At 40.9% G+C, this 13,327-nt stretch overlaps 1 long non-coding RNA gene across 1 annotated transcript; it reads left to right on the forward strand.

Moving 5' to 3' along the window:
• Positions 1-17: 17 nt before the first annotated feature.
• LOC108493642 lies at positions 18-5,609 on the forward strand. Its single transcript, XR_001873552.1, has 2 exons — positions 18-3,649; positions 5,110-5,609. It is a non-coding gene; the product is annotated as an uncharacterized LOC108493642 (long non-coding RNA).
• The last annotated feature ends 7,718 nt before the right edge of the window (positions 5,610-13,327 follow it).

Genomic DNA, 13,327 nt, shown 5'->3' on the forward strand with positions numbered 1-13,327 from the left:
GGATGGGGCTCTGAGCAACCTGGTCTAGTGAAAGATGTCCCTGCCCATGAGGGAGGAGTTGAAACTACATGGTCTTTAAGGTCCCTTCCAATCCTAGCCATTCTGTGATTTATGATCATTAGTCCAGTAATATAATCTAAAAATTGTTAATTACTAGCAAATTTTTAAAATTGAAAACATTCCCAAAATGATAGCATATCACTATTACATCTATGTAAATCTAGTGAATGTTGCTACAAGGAAGGCTTACTGTGTTAGTTACTCTTTAGAAACAAACCAGTTTATTAGGACATGCTGATATATTGCATGTAGTTCTGTCTAAATATCTACTGAAGTGCATCAATCCAAAAGACTTATCACCTCTATGCAGAATTTAACTTTTCATGGTAGTGAGCCTCTCTGCTGAACACTTATGTTGCCAGATAACTTGGACTTAGGTGTCCCAGCAGGAGAGTTCATGCATTTACGGCAACTTTGCATTTAGCCCTGTGTGTTTACACTACCCTGTTTTATTTCTCTTAATTTTAAAACAGTTTGGTACAGAGCCTGTGCTGAGTAACGTGTTAGGGGTTAGTTTAGGATTTACTGGCTGGGAAGGAGGGCTGGGAGAGCAGGCCCTGTCTGAGATGCATGTGCCACTAAGGCCTGTGCTGATGGGTAGTAGCCGTTTTGCCTCCTCAGCCCTGATACAAAGAGTTTTGTCTCCACTTCAATATAGATACCAATTTCCTGGACCAGATATTTAATTTTTTTTATTATTATTATTGTTACTATTCAGAGGTGGGAATAAGTTTATTTTAGTGAAACATATTGATGTTAAATGCAGTGGTATTGCAAGCTGTGGTAAGGACAAGGAACTAAAGAGCATTCAGAACACAAAGAATGATTTTATTTTTGTCATATTTTTAACTCATTCTTTTACTGTTCTTCTCTTTTCTTCCTATTTGGCCTTTTTTTTTTCTGATGAGATGCACTGCTTCTGAGCTACTGACACAGAAAAATGTTGACAACACTGCGGAAATAATTGTACACCCTGCAGGGGTGAAACAGGTTTTACATTGATTAAACAACTTACAGGTTAAACTTCCTTGAGACAAAGACACTGATACCTCCTTGCTTGTTGAGACCTCTGAAGTTACATTTTTTGTGAAGGGGATATATGCTTAAAGCAGCTTCTAATCATTCTGGGTTTCAACTGAAGCACTTCAACAAGGAAGATGAAAAATATTCTCGTAAAAAAATTCTAAAATTTTATTCCTATTTTTGTATCACTTAGGCTGGAAACAAGATTCCAGCTGTCTGCGGTGTCTCTGTCCTGTTTGTTCAGTGCAGTGTAAAGATGCTTTCTGAAATGCAAGGCAACAGTGTGTTAGTTTTCCATATATACTTTACAACAGAAAGGAAGTAGTTTTGTGTATTTACTAAGTCCACAAAGAGCTGTCTTTTAACAACTGTTTTGTAACTGGTTAAAATTAACTTCTTTCCATTTTTAAAAAACACTACTTTAAAAAAAGGAATACAATGCTAAAGCAAAATCCTTAAAGGAGGATTAATAAGAAGATAAAAACCTTTTGAGAAAAAAATGTGCCTCTTCTCAGTTTTGTATCAGCTGCAAGGTGACAGTGGCAGGATATGACTGCTCTTGAAATAGCTTCCTCATGCATTGAAGTATAGAGTGGAAGGACTGTTATACTCTAAAATGCTGAGAAGCACGAAAAAGTAGACTAAACACTAATTTTACCTTCTGTGACTACAATGAATCCGACTGGTATTTAATGCTTCAAAGTGATTTTGGGGAAGTTGATGAGAGACATACTAGACTGCTCTTATTTCTTGGCTGTGAGTGTAAAAGTAACTGTTGAGCCCTCAGTGAGGGCAGAACAAAAAGCTGTTGTTGGTTTGGTTTTAACTAACGTTGTCCTTGTGTTCCATTCTATCGCGAAGACTTCCTATGCAGGGCTAGCTCCGTGTATGGAAATATTGCAGTTTCTTTTTTACGTGAAGTAATTTAGCTTTAACAGTAATGTAAAAAAGGAATAACAAGCATATTTCTCTGCTCTTACTCTCCTTAGGCTCCAAATGCAGAATACATTAAAAATATGTTTTGGAGAACACCTGTGTGAGTCTATATATCTGTTTCCTCTAGGGTACTGCAGTACTGGTTGGTAAACTGCTTTTTCTGTTGAGTATGAGTAGCTAAATGTGACTGCTGCAGCTTTAGACTTTGATCTTCATGTCATTAAGAATTGTATCTTAAACAAAATGTCATGTTTCATGCTCTTTCTTTCTGTGAAATGGTGGTCCAGTCAAGCCTTTGAATTTTGGTAGTGGGTAATAATAAAGAAAAGGCTTAAACTGGATGATATAGTAGAGATTATTTTCCCAGTTTCTAGAAGAAAGCAGTTAGTCATACTATTAACTCTGTGGAAACAGTACTTTTAGCATAAAGTAGAAGAAGAAGTAAGCAACAGGCACTTTATCAAAATGGTTGTACAAATTAATTTTCTTCTTGAAGTATCTCCCCTGTTGCATGAACAATTCAAAAAATAGACTAATAAAATACTTCAAGGGTGAAAGAAGTATAGGATCCTTATTAAAGGCAGCTAGGGAATTGAACACTTTGAAGAACATTATCATTATAAGTTCAAAATATCTTTAGAGTTAAGCACAGTAGTAACAGTCTATCCGATAAGGCAGTGCACATTTCAGAAAGCTGAAATTTTAGATTAGGCCTAATCAGTAACAACATGAGGTTCTGGAAGAGGAAAACTGATCCGAGCTTTCACAGTAAGATAATTGTCACACAGATGGCTTTAATGATTTGAATGTATTCTCTTAATTAGGAAAGGGAAGAACTGGAAAGGATCATTTGCATCGTTATTCATCCCTCTGCAGTTGCAGATGCTGAAAGATGTCTGCTGTTACCTAAGCTGTGTAACTATGCAAAAATGCTTCTTGGCAGTAGCAAATGCTGGCTGTCAGTTGAAGACCCAAACTCACCATACCAAGTCATGCAGGACTAGGGCAAAAGAGACGAAGTGTGTGGTATATTACTCTGGCAAAGGCAATCCATTTGTTTGTTTCCCACATAATATCCAGAGGGCCAAATGCCATCCACAGTGAACAGCAGAAAGCCCTTCCCCTTCGCGCTAAATCAAAGTCTTACCTTGCAGTTGATCTCTAGCATTCAGAAAAATTGAGGAGAGGCTATACTCAGGAATTAGGAACAGCAATATTGAATTATGCATACAGGAGAAAAAAATAATTGCTTTCTGGTCCCTGTAAGTGCTTGTTGAAAGCCAGTAAGTGTGAGGCAATGTAGATGATGAATATGGCAACCATGTCTCCCATCAGATCATAAGACATGTGGGTTCCTATCTGAAGTTCAAAGCATTGCTTCTTCTCCTGAAAATTTATTGAGTCATAAGTTCCTTGCCAGAATTTCTCTTTAGAAGGCATTTGGGACTCCAATCCGTCAATGATTAGGAACCTAATTCCCAATTCACAGCTTTGTTTATCTTCTCATAGTTTTAGCACTTGTCTGTCCTTCAGCCGGTTCCTTTTCTCAGCCTTCATGTGGTTAGGCTACACCAACCAGCCAACCCCCCCCTAAGATGTAAGGATGAGCAAAAAGCAGAATAATCCAGAGGTAAGCCAACAGAATGTTTCCGTTCTCCCTTTCCCCCTCTCTTGGTTGTATGCTACCACAAATACCAGGATTCACTGATTCATTAAACATGTTTTGCTGCTGAACTGGCAATTTAAATTGCCAATTCTTTCCTTGTTACAACAGGAGGGATTTTTTGCGGTAAATAGTCACTTGTTTTCAGATAGTGTAGCTTGTGTCCTATTCTGATTTTTTAGGTCCCTAGATGTTATTTTCTTCTATTCACACACAGCATTATCCTAACTAGAATGCGAGGCAGAATGTTCAGTGAATGAGACAAGCATGGATTATTTTTTATTTCCATCCCATAGTTTCAAAATAATGAACTTGCTTTTTCTTTTTTTTTTTCCGCATATGTGGTTACAAGGCTTGCACTGTACTTTTTTTTGCTATCCTGTAATTTAGAGTCCTAAGCTGACTGTGCTCTTTCTCTGTTTTTCTGGCTTTGCTGGTTGAGGGAAATACATCACCTGCTTTATCATTACCTCACCTACTCTGTGAGGGAGATGCCCAGTGTGTTGTACATGAGGAGTGCTCATGGCACTTCCACTCCCACCTTTGGTAACCCGAGGGCCAAAGAGCAGATCTGTGAGAAGAGTGGTCTGTGCAGGGAACACTCACCCCAGCATTGTAGTTTAGATCAGGGGTGTGCTTTTCAAATCAGTCTCCAGATTGTCCTTACTCTGCTTGTTTGTGTTCATATCACTGAGGTCTCTTAGTCCCCAGACTGGATTCCTTTTGAATGCAACTGAGCTGAAAAATGTGCTCCAAAAGCTCACCTAACAGGCTTTGACCACTAATGGGTGTCCAGTTCATGGGAGAAGACTTTTATCTTCTCCCGTTCCCTATTTCATCCTCTCAAAAGCGTCACAGACTTTTGATCCTTGGCACCAACTTCTCCATGTGACAGATCTGCTTCTTGCTAATACAAGAGTAGTGTACTTTTCAGTTTCTCTTCTGATATTAAACATTACAGAATCACTTAGGCTGGAAAAGACCTCTGAGTCCAACCTTTGAGCCAACACCACCTTGTCAACTAGACCATGGCACTGAGTGCTACATCCAGTCTCTTTTTAAATAGCTCCGGGGACGGTGACTTCACCACCTCCCTGGGCTGCCCATTCCAATGTCCAGTCATTCTCTCTGTAAAGAACTTCTTCCTAATGTTCAACCTAAACCTCCCCTGGCATAGCTTAAGACCATGCCCTCTTGTATTGCTGGTTGCCTGGGAGAAGAGACCAATACCTTCCTGGCTACAGCCTCCCTTCAAGTGGTTGTAAAGAGTGATGAGGTCTCCCCTGATTCTCCTCCAGGCTAAACAACCCTAGCTCCCTCAGCCGCTCCTAATCGCTTCACCAGCTCCAATCGCTTCACCAGCCTCATTGCCCTTCTTTGGACATGCTACAGCACCTATACTGGTTTTTCTTTTCTCTTTCTTGTAGGTGGTTATTGCCTATCCAGGATAACATCCCATAATCTATGCTTTGAGCTGGAAAATGAAAATGTAGTTGATTGCTAAGATGGATCTACCACATCATTAACTGCTGGAAAATGAATTAGCTGTGCTGTATGTATTGCTGATGCTTCCTCCTGACAGCATTACGGACCTTAGTACAAAATGCTGTTCACGTGTTGTAAAGAAATATTTACTCCATTATACAAATGCAGAAACTAAGACACAGACTCTTAAAATGATCACAGGAAGTTTGGGCTGTGGCAAGGAACAGGGTTCTTTAATTTTAAGACTCTTTGCTCCAGGTATGGTTTGACATGGTGATTTCATACATGAAGAGTCTGCTATGAAACAAAACAAAACCACCAAGAATTTCTTAGAGAAATCAGGCTAGTGTTATTGCACAGTCTTAATGTATGTGTCTATCCATCTTCTCAGTAATTTCTGAACATGTTGGGCCAGTTTAATAAACTCAACAGAAATAGAGCAGCATATGTGTGTCTGTAACTTCCTTGGGAACACCAGAATGAGCAGATGGCAGAGTCCATTCTGACAGTTCCAGCTGAAGAAGAGGATTCAGCAGGAGCTTGACTCTTACTAGGCATGAGAGAATCCACACAGGGATTAAATTACTTAGGACCATGAAAAAGTCTTTGCTCATAACCTGAGCTTTACTGGAGAGCAGCAGATTGGGTCAGTGTTTTAGACATGTCACACATTCATTACATCATATGTCATACAGTTCCTGCACCTCTTCATCAATGTGGTAGCATCTGACCAATGGATGATCCTGGTTTGTGCACTGTGATCTCCCTCATTAGGTCCTGGGTTGTTGCAGTTAGCTGTAATGGCACAGAATGTAAATGAGAATTGGCCAAGCTGCTCAAAAATTAGAAATTCTGGGACCTTTTCTGACTGTATACTGTTGCACTGTACATGCCAAAATGGTCCACAGTTAATTCTGATGTGTAGGTATTGCCTGTTAAGAAGGTTTGGGGAAAGCATGACTCCCAGTTTGTCAGTAAGAGTTCTGACCTTGTTTGAGTCCTGATTTCTGTTGACCTCAGTGCAAGGAATGAGCAAGACCAGACTCCATGATCACCCTTTTTCAAAACCCTTCATTTCAGTTCTCAGGGGTAGAAATTGTTGTATTAAAAAGCTTAAAGTTATATGAAATCTGTAAAAGAAAACATGTCTCAGGTGAAGAACACTTCCGGGGGAAAAGGGATCTGACACTTCTGCCCAGTGAGGTCTGCTCTCTCTTGAGCCTCCAGCAGGAATTTTCTGAGATTCCCAATTCTGTCCATGCCTGGGCTTTATTTTCCAGCTCTCTAGAGTTCTCTTAGTGCAGCAGTGTTTCCTTGCCCTCATGCCCCTCTGGCCACAGCGGTGCACTCTGCTTGGTCCCAGTTGCCCTTGCCCTGTGCTGCTGCTGAAAGACAGCTGCCAAACCAGTTATCCCCTCTTTGATCGGGATGCCTGTGGCAGTCCAGCGTTGGTGATGTGCAATGGCAGCTATTTAAAAATTTAAAAAACCCCTAAATGCTCAGATTTCTCTCCATCCTTAGTGACCCTTTTCTAGACATGCTGTTGTTTCTTCTCAAAATGTTCTCCACTTCCTGTCTTTACTGTTCCCAGTTGCTCCCTGGAGTATCACGTTTCCCACTCTTCCCCTGCTACCATTGTGGCTGACTCAACCCTGCGCTGAAATGGGAAATGCTTGGGGAGATTTGGCACTTGCTATGCTTTAATCAGCTGTGCTAATTCTAAGCTGTGTCGATTTGGAAGGGGGAAGGCTGGAAGAAACGCAGGATTCAATTTGCTTGTCCTTTCTTCATCTGCCTGGTTCTTAAGCAAGGTGATAGTGCTTAGCCTCCTGTCATGATTTAACCTCAGACAGCCACCAAGCCCCCGGCAGCTGGTCTCTCACTCCCCCACCAGCAGGATCAGGGAGAGAATCAGAAGGATAAAAGCAAGAAAACTCGAGGGTTGAGATAAATGCAGTTTCATAGGGAAAACAAGAGCCGCACATGCAAGCAAAGCAAAACAAGAAATTAATTCACTGCTACCAATGGGCAGGCAGGTGTTCAGCCTCTGCAGGAGAGCAGGGCCCTGTCACACATAATGGTGACAGGGAAGACAAACACCATAACTCCCTTCCTCCTTCTTCCCCTAGCTTTGTATTCAGACCATGATATCATAGGGTATGGAATATCCCTTTAGTCAGTTTGGGTCACCTGTTCCAGCTGTGTCTCCTCCCAGCTTCCTTGCCAGCAAGGCAGTATGTGTAAGCCCTGCTTAGCAATAACAAAAACATCTCTACGTTATCAAGCCTGTGTTCAGTACAAATCCAAAACACAGCCCTGTACTAGCCACTGTGAAGAAAATTAGCTCTCCCTCAACCAAAACCAGCACCCATCCTCATTAAAGTGAAGTGTGGGCTCTGTTAATTGCTCTGCACAGTGTGTTTTGTTTCCCATGAGGTTGCAGATGTACTCTGCAGGTATTGCTGGTGTAAGCTGTTAAAGATTCCATAAGCAGATTGGATCTTCGAATCAGCAGTACTCATACCCATGAAGAAGGTACTTAAAAACCTTTGTCCCTGTTTAAACAGCTGTCTTCTAACTTGCTGATTTTTGGCTCCTAAAATCTGCCTTGAAAAAGTGTAATTTTCTCAGTATCTTGGCAGGTCCCACTAGTTTGTCCACCAGGTTGCTGCTTTATGACTCCATTTTGCCCTTCTATGCTGTGAAAATATGTAGTAATATTAGGAATGTGACAGTTTGTGTGTTTCTTCTGAATATGTTTATTGACTCTGCAAAAGTGGAAAGTGCATAAAAATTGCCTCTTACAGTGTGCTCTGCCAGGCTCTGTCTTGCCATTCACAAGGCACAGGGTCATCTATCTCAGGATAAATTCTAGTAGGCTAAAATTTTTAATTGGAGATAACAAAAATATGTAAATTACTACTGTAGAAATATAGTTTAAGAACCTGAATTGAATATGGAACTATTTTTTAAATCCAAAAAGGAGAAAATTAAAGGAACCTGGACATACTTCTAATAAGTTAAATGCCAAGCATGCTGATACTGGTGGGACTGAGAAGCAAGTAAATTCACTTCTGACCCTGCTCAGTCACTGATAACTTAGATAATTAGACCTTTATGTACTTAGAGCAAATAAGGCTAAGTGCACAGAGCTGGCCAAAGGCTTCATGGCAAAGTAGGCAAAAGAAACTGCAGCAGAAGAGGGAAGAAAGGCCAGAAAAGATCTTACAGAAGGAGGAAGATGTAATGGTCAGTTGGACGTTACCAGGCTATACGTAACCTCATGGTGCCACAGAAGATTGTCTCTCAACCTTTGCATTCACCATCTTCTCATAGTAGTCTTTCCTGTCCATCTTGCATGTCGGGCAAAGGTTTGAGCTCATTCCTGTTGCAGCAAGTGTGAGGGATGAGGCTGAAGAGTGCACACTTAGCTCTTGGTGTTGCAGCCAGCAGTGACGCAAGGGGGATAGCAATGTTTGCTGCTAGAAGTCCCTTTCTTCTGTCAACTGAACACAGCAGCTGTCCCTCAGTTCTCCAGAACAGAGAAAACTGAAAGACTTGATCTAGATAGCCCCCTTCTTTGAATTGCACTGTGATCTGGAGCTGAGTGAAATACCACTCAAGGTATCTGAACACACTGCTCTGACTGAAAGCTGTCAAGCTTTCAAGCTTGGGCACAAGCTTACCACCACAAGCTGGGACAGTGCCACTCTTTCCTAATAAATCCTCAAACCCTGTCTCATTTAGTCTTTGACTGTGTGACATCAGTCTTACACTGGCAGAAAGCAGTCAAGAAGAAAAGTGAAAGAAGGCCATGCAGCTACTGCAAAGCCAAGCTGACTTATCAGGCAGTAGTAAATTTTATTTGGATGGTGAGAGGATACTCACACTTAGTAAGAAAATGAAGTATTGTTTCTGTACTAATGGCAGAAAGCAGTGCAAGGCAGTGACTAGAGACAGAACAGAGTTTGTGCTCACATATTGTGCACAATCTGAAATATCACCTCAAGGTTTGAACCCAGGAAAAGTAAATAAGCAGAAATGTAGCTTTGTATCTTTTCTTACCGGTTAAGATTTTATGTGTAGTCATAGAACCATTCTCTGACATTATGCTAAAAATTCCTGAAATCTCCACCATGGTTGATGCAAAGTGACTGCAATGTCTTCTGTAAAGGACTTTTCAGTACAAAGCCCTCTACCTTCTAGGCAGAGTTCGTCTACATAGTCAACTGCTCAGCAATCTGCTCAGCTGAAAAAGCACTTTTGAAATGAGGAACTACTCCATCAGATACAGAGACAGAAATGTTCTAAGCATTGTGTAACAGCATCAGAAATGTAAAAAGCCACTCAGTCCTCAATAAGTTATTTTTCAAAATAGAAATTTCAGAAGGTGGGTAGAAACATACATATTTCCTTAATTCAGGAGATCTGTCTATTTATAGCTAAAACTACCCATTTGCTTTCTCTGTAAAAATTGGATACAGACCTCTAAAAGAAAAAGGTTAAGTGATGTTGTATAGATCTTTTATTATATGTTCTCTGGAAGATGGCTGAGGATGCTTCTTCCAAGAAGTGCTTGCTTTTATGCAAATCAGTGAAATAATTTGCTTTCACACAAAAGTGGACTTTTTAATTAATCAAGGATATCAGAAATACTTACAAATCAAAAAACTTCATGGAATTTTTAGTCTGTCTCCAGCCTGAATGTTTGAACCATGCACACTGCTGAAAGGAGTCTTGGAACTCCTGGAATAGCACCTGGGGTTGAGCACGTGTGTGTGATGAACTGTGTAAAAGAGGCTCAGGCATTCCATTGCTGTTAACCAGGTAGGGCCCAGCAAGAGTGCCTGTATTACATCAAAATAGGCATGTATAGCTCATGGCATAAATATGCATGTGCATTTGCAGCAAAACACTAGGCATGTTCACAGGCATGCATGTACTTATAGATAGAGAGCTGTGAACCTTCCTTAATCATTAACTGTGCTTTTAACGTCTCTTTTCATTTGCCCAACGTAGCAAAGGCAAAGTGGAGTGACTTAAAGTGACTGAGGCAAGTGCAGAGATACCAGATAGCTAAACTGAGGCATTAAGAAAACCAGAAGTGTTAACAATCATTGTTTTATGGCTTGTGTGGCTGTTTGATACTGTCCTTGGGAAAAAAGTGCAGTTGGACCAAGGTATGTGCTAAGCAGAACACTGATTTTCACAGACATAGCTATATTTTGTGTATCCAATGGCATATGATGCAACTGCAGATACAGATAAGGAGACACTATTTTTTCTGGTTTGCCACGGTTAGAAAAATGTGTGACAACCTAGCGCAGAAGAGAAAAGAAACACCCAAATGCCTTTATTTCCTTTTGCACTGTGAGCAGTTTACTATCGATTGCAGGCCACCGCATATACTTTTGCCTTGCTGCCCTGCTGAGGTATCTCTTGGATTAAATCTGGCAGATATTCAGCCTCTCCATTGAGGCTGCTCATTGGATGGAAAGAGGAAGAAGAGTATTTTCCAGTATTGATAAAGATATGATGTTTTTGAGAGGAACACCTACAGACTCAGGTTTTTCTGTAGGATTTTTTTTCTTACAATCTTCTGCCAGTTGGATTTTTTCTTTGTCTAAATGAAATTACTGTGTGTAAAAGAGAGCTGTAACAAAACAACTGTGTTTTGCTGCAAAAGGATCATACTATCTGCAAAGTCGAAATGCCATTTTCTTAATTAGCTCACTTGTAAAACTACTTAACTGATTCTACACAGAAATGAAGACTAGCAATATCTTTATCTTACCTCCAGTGTCAGAGAGGTCAAAGCACAGCAATTCTTCATCATACAGTGAAATGCTGCAGTAGGGAGAGCATGGTGTAGTTGGCATGTACCTCAGTATGTAACTGCTATTACCAAAACATATCCCTACCGGTGGTTTGTGCTGCAGAACATGTGTTGGGAAGAGGCACCTCTGAAATAGTGCAAATTGCAAGTGTGAGTTATCAACAGCAGGAATGAATGGAGGCAGCAGGTTTGCAAAACTACCAAGTATCCCCTTTGCATACTCCTTAACTTCTGACCTGTGTTTTTGAAAATTAAATAAAGACATCATTGTTTGTGGCTGTGATGCCAGCATTCAGGATGGAACTGGTGGTGGAGATCTCCTGTTTGCAGTCAGCCTGAAGCTTTGGCATTTGGAATTGTTTTCCAGCCATCTCTTCAGGATGACAACGATACACAACATTATTAGCATGCAAATACCAGCTAAAGCTCCTAGGAAAGACAAAGAAATGTCAAGATTATTAATAGTGGTGCACTGGCTCCCAAAACTTAGTGAAGCTTTGGAGGGTGCCATCACATTCCTTGTTTTTCCTGATTCCCACTGCCTCCCACCTGGTGCTGTGAGAATGCCCTGATGCAGCTGCCCCAGGAATCCACACTTGTCTCGCATGCAACTCCTCTACAATGCTCCTGCAGACTTCCTTTAGCTTACATTATTAAAGATGAGCTGTGAGGGTAACACCTTCTTTGGAAGGGTACCTGTGCTGCTTTCTTCTTTCCTTTTGGTACAGAAGTCACTAGTTCACTGGTGGTAATGTGTTCTTCCAGCTAAAATAACCATTTTTCTGCCCTTTGTGGTCAAGAGTCTTCTCTGGGAGGAGATCTAAGTTGCATTAAGAGCTTGACACAGGGAAGTTTGCATCATCAAAACATGTCATGCAAATGAAGCGCTACAATGACAGGCTGCTGGGACTCTCCTTGTCCTCCAGGAACTCAAGGTATTTCTTAGCGTTTCAAGGTACTATGGAATCAAATTTGCTAGATTTTGCTTACTACAATACGGACAGCATTGAAGACTGTAAGGACTTCACCTGACTGAGGAAGGGCAGAGGAGGAGAGAGATACACTGGCTCGGCAGCAGGGAATCTTTCTGCCTTCCAGCAGTGGGATTAAGGCTTCATAAATCAGGGAGGGACCCTTGTGCCAGCAGTCTGGCACAGGTCCCCTGCAGAGTTAAGAAATGTCTCAAGTCAAAAAGGATGGAAGCAGATGACTTTTTTTATTTTTTTATTTTTTGATTATATTTCACCTTGTGTATGAGGAGTCAAAATGGAGACAGTAGTAGTGTCACCATGGATATAGGAAATGGGGGAAATGCTTCTACGGGAGCCTTACTGTAGAGGCTTGCGGAGTCCTCAGCCCCAAAGGGTGTTCTTGTAAAGTGTGCAGGGGTGAGGCCCTGTGATTACTTTGTCCTCTCTCGTTCGTGGGAGGATTTTACAGCTGCAAGGTTTGGAGTTATTGGTGTTCTTGTTTCTTATCAAGCAACAATATGTTGAAATAGGATTAAGCTGTTCCTGCGAAGATAGGAGTTCACTGTGTATGCAGCTGTGCGAAGTGAAATTTTGCCAGGCATATTAATCCCTTTAATATTATCAAAGATCATCACAGAGTACAGAGAACTTATGATTAGGCTAACTATAGTCGTGCTTTTCAGCCAATTTTCATCCTTCTTATGCTGTTGGAAACTTAAAAATCAGAGTGTCTTTGAAACAGTGTATTTTATAGTATCACAGCCCATCAAACCAGGTTGATACCTAAGCATGTGCTCACGCTCAACCTCTTCCTCTGAGTAGCTTCACTGCTGTCAAGGAGACTGGAAATGTACTTTACTATCAGCCAAATGTTAAGCATACATAAGACACTGCATGTTTTCTAGCTGTTGGTGCCATTAGTTAGTCTTTCACAGAATGATCTAGGCTGGATGGGACCTCATGATGTCTCTTGTCCAGCTTCTGTCTGAAAGCATGGCCAGCTATGAAGCCAGGTCAGGTTCCCTCAGCTCTTTATCCAGTTGGGTATTGAAAATCTTGATCATAAATGTTTCTTACAGAATCATCTGGCCTCTCTGCTGCATATTTTGAGAAAAAAACTTCTCATTTATGCTCTTCAGAGTAAAACTTATGCAATAGTCAGACCGGTGTATGGAGTCTTTCTGCTTTTTTTCCTGGCTGGTTCAATGCACCAGCCTCTGGAGAGTAAGCTCCATGAACACATTATCTGTAAGTTGTAAGCATTGTTTAAGATAGAATAGAATCATAGAATATAATTGGTTGAGTTGGAAGGAACCTTAAAGATCATCTAGTTCCAAACCCCCTTGTCATGGG

This window comes from Lepidothrix coronata, unplaced genomic scaffold (assembly GCF_001604755.1).
Source record: "Lepidothrix coronata isolate B3197 unplaced genomic scaffold, Lepidothrix_coronata-1.0 Scaffold18, whole genome shotgun sequence".
Taxonomy (NCBI): domain Eukaryota; kingdom Metazoa; phylum Chordata; class Aves; order Passeriformes; family Pipridae; genus Lepidothrix; species Lepidothrix coronata.